Here is a 6435-nt window from a genome sequence, read left to right on the forward strand (position 1 = left end):
TCCTGGCTCTCCCATTTTTGACCCAGCTCCCTGCTAATGGGGGCAGCAGATGATAACTCAAGTATTTAGGTCACAGTCACCCACATGGGAGACCTGGATTGGGTTTCTGGCCCCTGGCCTCAGCCTGGCCCAGCCTTGGCTATTTTGTGCATTTGGGGAGTGAACCAGTGGATGGAAGATCTTTCTCTTTCTCTCTGCCATTCAAATAAAGTGAAAATAAATAAATAAAATTTTATATTCATAATATGTTATGATTTTTTAATAGCTTACCTCCACACAAAAATAACTTAGTATTTGTTCATTTAAAAATATATATCAGGGGCTGGCACTGTGGCATAGTGGGTAAAGCTGCCACCTGCAGTGCTGGCATCCCATATGGATGCCAGTTCAAGTCCCAGCTGCTACACTTCTGATCCAGCTCTCTGCTATGGCCTGGGAAAGCAATATAAGATGGCCCAAGTCCTTGTAGTCTTGGCTCCTGGCTCCTGGCTTTGGATAAGTGCAGCTCTGGCCCTTGTGGCCAACTGGGGAGTGAGCCAGTGGATAGAAGACCTTTCTCTCTCTCTGCCTGTCCTTCTCTCTCTGTGTAACTCTGACTTTCAGATAAATAAACTTCATGAGGGCAAGGGTTCTGTCATCACTATAGCACCTGTGCCTTTGACAATGCCTAGCCAAAGTAGGTACTCAATAAATATTTGTTGGATGAATAAATGGGTGAATGTCTATGCTAGACATTTCACTAGATCTTGGAGATCTACCTAGGGGAGGGAGACAAACAATAAACAGATTTCTATGGTAGGTGCTATGAAGAAAAATAAAGCAGAGGATAGATCTTAAGAGAATGCTGTTTTATTGTGGCTAGCCCGCACTGAAATAGGATGGACTCCCCACCCAAAATTGGCTCAGGATCAAGACTGAGGAAGTCACACCAACTAGGCCTGAGTTTATTCCTTTAAAATGAAACTTTGTGAAGAGAGCAGGCAGTGCCTAAACAGTCCCAAAAACGGCTTGAGAGAGCAGGGAAAATAAATTTGCTTGAGGGTGGTAGGGCCAGTGGTGGTTCCTGCACGCACTTGGAGTTTCCCACAAGTGTCAAAGAAGGGACCGCATAGGCCTTAGCAGTTTGCCAAAATGTGGGCCAGAAGAGGACAAAGAGGTAAGGCTTAAAAGCCCTGAACAGTCAAACATCAAAAATGGAATCAGACTTCATATTACATTTTATATAGGAAATCTTCTCTGAGAAAGAGACATCTGAGCAAACACTTAAAGGAAATGAAGGAGTGACCCATGAAGTTAGGTGGGTGATATGCATCCTTCCTAACATATTTAAAGGCCTAGAGACAATAAAGGACATGGTAGCTTTCAAAAACAAAGGTACATCAGGTCAAGCCCCCACTTGTAACAATAGCATTCCATATGAGAAACCAGTTCAAGTTCTCCCATCTCTGATCCCTGCTAATGCACCTGGGAATGTATCAGATGATGGTCCTGGACCTGGACCCCCTGCCACCCACATGGGTGACTCAGATGGTGTTCCAGGCTCCTAGCTTCAGACTGACTCAGCCTCTGCTGTTGCAGGCATTTGGGGAGTAAACCAACAGATGAAGAGCCCTCTCTCAGAAATAGGTCATTGTATATGGAGAACTGATATTTTTTAAACAGAGGTGACACTGCAGATCAATGAGGAAAGGAAAGTATTCAAGTAGGGCTGGCACAACTAGTTATTTACATGCAAAAATAAAATTGGATTGCACTCAATACTAGATGAAGACCTAAATGTGAGTAGTAAAGACTATAAGGGATAGACATTGTCACACAGTGACAATTGGATTGCACTCAATACTAGATGAAGACCTAAATGTGAGTAGTAAAGACTATAAGGGATAGACATTGTCACACAGCAGGTTAAGCTGCTGCTTGGGGTACCCACATCCCATATCAGAGTACCTGGTTCGAGTCCTGGCTAGTCTGCTTCCCATCCAACTTCCTGATTATGCAGTTGGGATGGAGCAAATGATGGCTCAACGGCTTGGACCCCTGCCACCCATACGGGAGACCTGGATGGAATTACAAGCTCCTGGCTGTAGTGGGCATTTGGGGAATGAACCAGCAGGTGGAAGATGTCTCTCTCTTTCATTGTTGCTCTACCTTTCAATACATGAAAATAAATTTAAAAATCATTTAAAAACTTTAACATATTTAGAAGTAAATACAGGAGAACATTTTTATGAAGTCGATGTGTGGAAGAATATCCTAAAGAACATAAGGTACAAACTATAAAAGAAAAGATAGATAAACCTGGCTAGACAACATTAAAATGTAAAACTTGTCAGACTTTGCTCAAAAAGGAGGAAAGGCAGACCATAGCCAGAATATATTTTCAAAACTTAGCTGATTAAATTTAGTATTCAGGATGTTTTAAATCAAGCAAAAGAAAAAACTCAATAAAAATGTAGGAACTGGCATTTGGTAGAATAGGAAAAAACAATGGATAATTGGTTAAATGTTAAGGTTTTTATTAACAGTAGTTGTGGATTAGATAAATCAGACAACCCATCTCACTACAGACAGTTCAAAAAGCTGGAGAAGAACTAGAGAACATACTGATAACTGAAATAAGCCAGACACAGAAATACTTCACATTCTCCCTTATGGGTGGGAGCTAAACAAAACAAAACAAAAAACTCAAGAACATGGAATGCTGGTTACTAAAGGTTGGGAGGAGCAAAACCTTTTTGGGTTAAAAAAATAGAGGAAGCTGAGTGTGGCTCATTAATTATAAAAATACTAATATCATGTTAATAGGGGAAATGTGTTGAGGGGTATATGGGAATTATTTGCATTACTACCTCACAATTTTTGTTTTGGAAATTTATGTTTTTAAAGATTTATTTATTTATTTGAAAGTCAGAGTTACACAAAGAGAGAAGAAGAGGCAAAGAAAGGGGTTTTCCATGTGCTGATTCACACCTTGTTTTGGAAATTTAAAACTATTCTGAAATAAAGTGTTTTAAAAAATAAAAAAGGTAGAGGCATATTTAAGAAGCATGTTAATACTGAAAAGTAACCTAGTCTGCCACAGCTCGTCCTACAGATACTTTAGCAAGTACAAATGATTACTGTTTTATTTATTTATTTATTTTTTATTTTTTAACAGGCAGAGTGGACAATGAGAGAGACAGAGAGAAAGGTCTTCCTTTGCCGTTGGTTCACCCTCCAATGGCTGCCGCGGCCGGCACGCTGCAGCCGGCGCACCGCGCTGATCCGATGGCAGGAGCCAGGTACTTATCCTGGTCTCCCATGGGGTGCAGGGTCCAAGTACTTGGGCTATCCTCCATTGCACTTCCAGGCCACAGCAGAGCTGGCCTGGAAGAGGGGCAACCGGGATAGAATCTGGCACCCCGACCGGGACTAGAACCAGGTGTGCCGGCGCCACAATGTGGAGGATTAGTCTAGTGAGCTGCGGCGCCGGCCATGATTACTGTTTTAATTGAGTGAATTTGGAGATGCTTTACACAGCAACAGGTGACATTTTAAAATAAACATATGGGGGACAGCACTGTGGCACAGTGGGTTAAACCACAGCCTGCAGTACCAGCATCCCATATGAGCATGGGTTTGAGTCCTGGTTGCTTTCCTTCTGATCCAGCTCCTTGGGAATGCAGCAGATGATGGCCCAAGTCCTAGGGCCCCAGCACCCACATGGGAGAACCAGAAGAAGCTCCTGGCTCCTAGCTCCTGGCTCCTGGCTTCAGAACAGCCCAGCCTCTGTAGGTGCATCAATTTGGGTACGAAACAGCAGGTGGAAGATCTCTCCATCTCTTCTCTCTCTCTCTCTAACCCTGCCTTTCAAATAAATAATTCTTTTTTAATAAGTAGACATATTCTTTTTTAAAAAAAAGATTTATTTTTTTGAAAGGCAGAATTACATAGAGGCAGGGGCAGAAAGAGAGATGCCTGCAGTGCTGGCATCCCATATGTGTGCTGCTTTGGGTCTCTGCTACTGTACTTCTGATCAAGCTCTCTACTGTGGCCTGGGAAAGTAGTGGAAGATGGTCCAAGTCCTTGGGCCCCTGCCCCCTCATGGGAGGCCCACAGAAGCTCCTGGCTCCTGGCTTCGGATCGGCGCAGCTCTGGCCATTGTGGCCAATTGGGGAGTGAACCAGCAGATGGAAGACCTCTCTCTCTGTCACTCTATCTTTCAAGTAAAATAAAAATTAATATGTAAAATAAATAAATATATGAAAACAGTAAATCATGGTTATTTACAGGAAGAAGGGAGATGTGACCTAGGAAGAGTACGGAGGAGCTCCAACTGCTGTATCAGCCATGCTTTACTTCCTAATTTGGGTGGAAATACACAGATTTTCATGACTTTTTGACTCTGATGTAAACTTAAGGACTTAGTATCATAAATCTCCTTTTTGGAAGCAACGTTCTTTTGAACTTAATTTTTCATAATTACTTGAATTTATTTTTCTTTGTAGTGTGGGATAGGGGATGTAATTGGATTATTTTCCATATGTAATGAATTGTTGGTACTGCTTTTCACTTTATACACATCCCTTTGTCATGTAACTACAGTTTCTACAACTAAAAACTTTGAGTCTGTCCCTTCCCCACCCTTGACCTTGGGTGTGGCCATGTGATTTGTGGATGGCAGAGACTTAACACATGGAAGGCTTGCCTCTTGTACCTCTGCCATCGCCATCAGTAGAACATACACTGCACCATTTGCTGGTACAAGGAGAGTGAAGTAAGGTATCATCTGAATAAACTTCAGACCTGTAACTTTAAGTAGAACCAACTCAGCCCATCCTAGATCAGCTCATCCTCAGCCTAACCAAAGGTGTGTGAGCCAGCCCAGCTGAGATGATGGACACCACTGCTAAAATGCAAAAGTATGAGCACCTTACAAAGGAAAAATTAAATAAAAAAATGCATGTAAAATACTTAGCACAGTGCCTGGCAAAAATAAAGCCTATGATGACTAGAAATAAATTTTTTTAAAGATTTATTTTATTTATTTGAAAGACAGAGTTACAGAGAGAGGGAAAGACAGGAAGAGAGGTCTTCCATCTGCTGGTTCACTCCCTAGATGGCTGCAAAGGCCAACTGTGCCGATCCAAAGCCAGGAGCCAGGAGCTTCTTCCCTGCCTTTCCAGGTCGGTGCAGGGGCCAAAGGACTTGGACCATCCTCCACTGTTATCCTAGGCCACAGCAGAGAGCTGGATTAGAAAAGGAGCAGCTGGGACTAGGGACTAGAACCGGTGCCCATATGGGATGCCGGCACTTCAGGCCAGGGCATCAACCTGCTGTGCCACAGCACCAGCCCCTAGAAATAAAATTTTACAATAAAATATTTAGACAAATTTTACAAATTTCTGAAAAGTACAGTGACTCTGAAACATGATTATGCAACAGAATCACTTGTGTGGCCTGTCAAAAATAAGTTCCTGTGTTTGAAAATTCAGCCCCCTCCACACAGCTCCAAATACTTTCTCTTAATAGTTATTTTCCACACTACCTTAGGAAAGTATTTATTTATTTATTTATTAAAGATTTATTTATTTATTCGAAAGTCAGAGTTACACAGAGAGGAGAGGCGGGGGGGGGGGTCAGTCTTCCATCCGATGGTTCACTCTGCATATGGCCGATCCGGAGCCAGGAGCTTCTTCCAGGTCTCCTACACGGGCGCAGGGGCCCAAAGACTTGGGCCATCTTCTACTGCTATGCCAGGCCATTGCAGAGAGCTGGATTGGAAGAGGAGCAGCCAGGACTAGAACTGGTGCTCATATGTGATGCCAGCGCTTCAGGCCAGGGCATTAACCCGCTGTTGAAAACCTAGATATATCTTGGTCAGAACAAGACTTCACAAAAGCACCTGATAACTGATATAATTCATTGGAGGTGGGCGTTTAGCACAGCCCTTAAGCAGATGCTTGTGACATCCAAATCCCATACTAGAGTGCTAGTTTGGGTCCCACCTCAGCTTCCTATCCCAATTCCTGAAATGCACACCCTGGGAGGCAGTAAGTCATAGCTTCAAGTGCTGGCCTGGGGGGCCAAGTCCCGGCTGTTGCAGGCATTTGGGGAGTGAGCCAGTGTTGGGCACCAAAAAATATGTTTTGCCCAGATCGTTAGATCCCCACAGACACCCCCAGAGAGTCGATCACACCAAACTGCAAAAGCAAGGTTTTTTCGGGAGTACAAGCCACGACAGGGACCCCATCCAACCAACCGGCTCAGCGGAGGAAGCAGTGAGGCCCAGGTCTTTGGGAGAGTTTTTAAGGAAAAAGGGGCTACATCAGCAGGAAAAAAGAGTTACATACAGCATGGAAGCTTTGGGCGCAGGGAGTTACTTTGTTTAGCAATCTCTACTGTGCTGTCCTTGGTCTACCAAGCTAGCTGTCCCTGATAAGCTTTGATATCTCT

Source organism: Oryctolagus cuniculus, chromosome 1 (genome assembly GCF_051225735.1).
Source record: "Oryctolagus cuniculus isolate XC-2025 breed Fujian yellow rabbit chromosome 1, ASM5122573v1, whole genome shotgun sequence".
In the NCBI taxonomy this organism is placed as follows: domain Eukaryota; kingdom Metazoa; phylum Chordata; class Mammalia; order Lagomorpha; family Leporidae; genus Oryctolagus; species Oryctolagus cuniculus.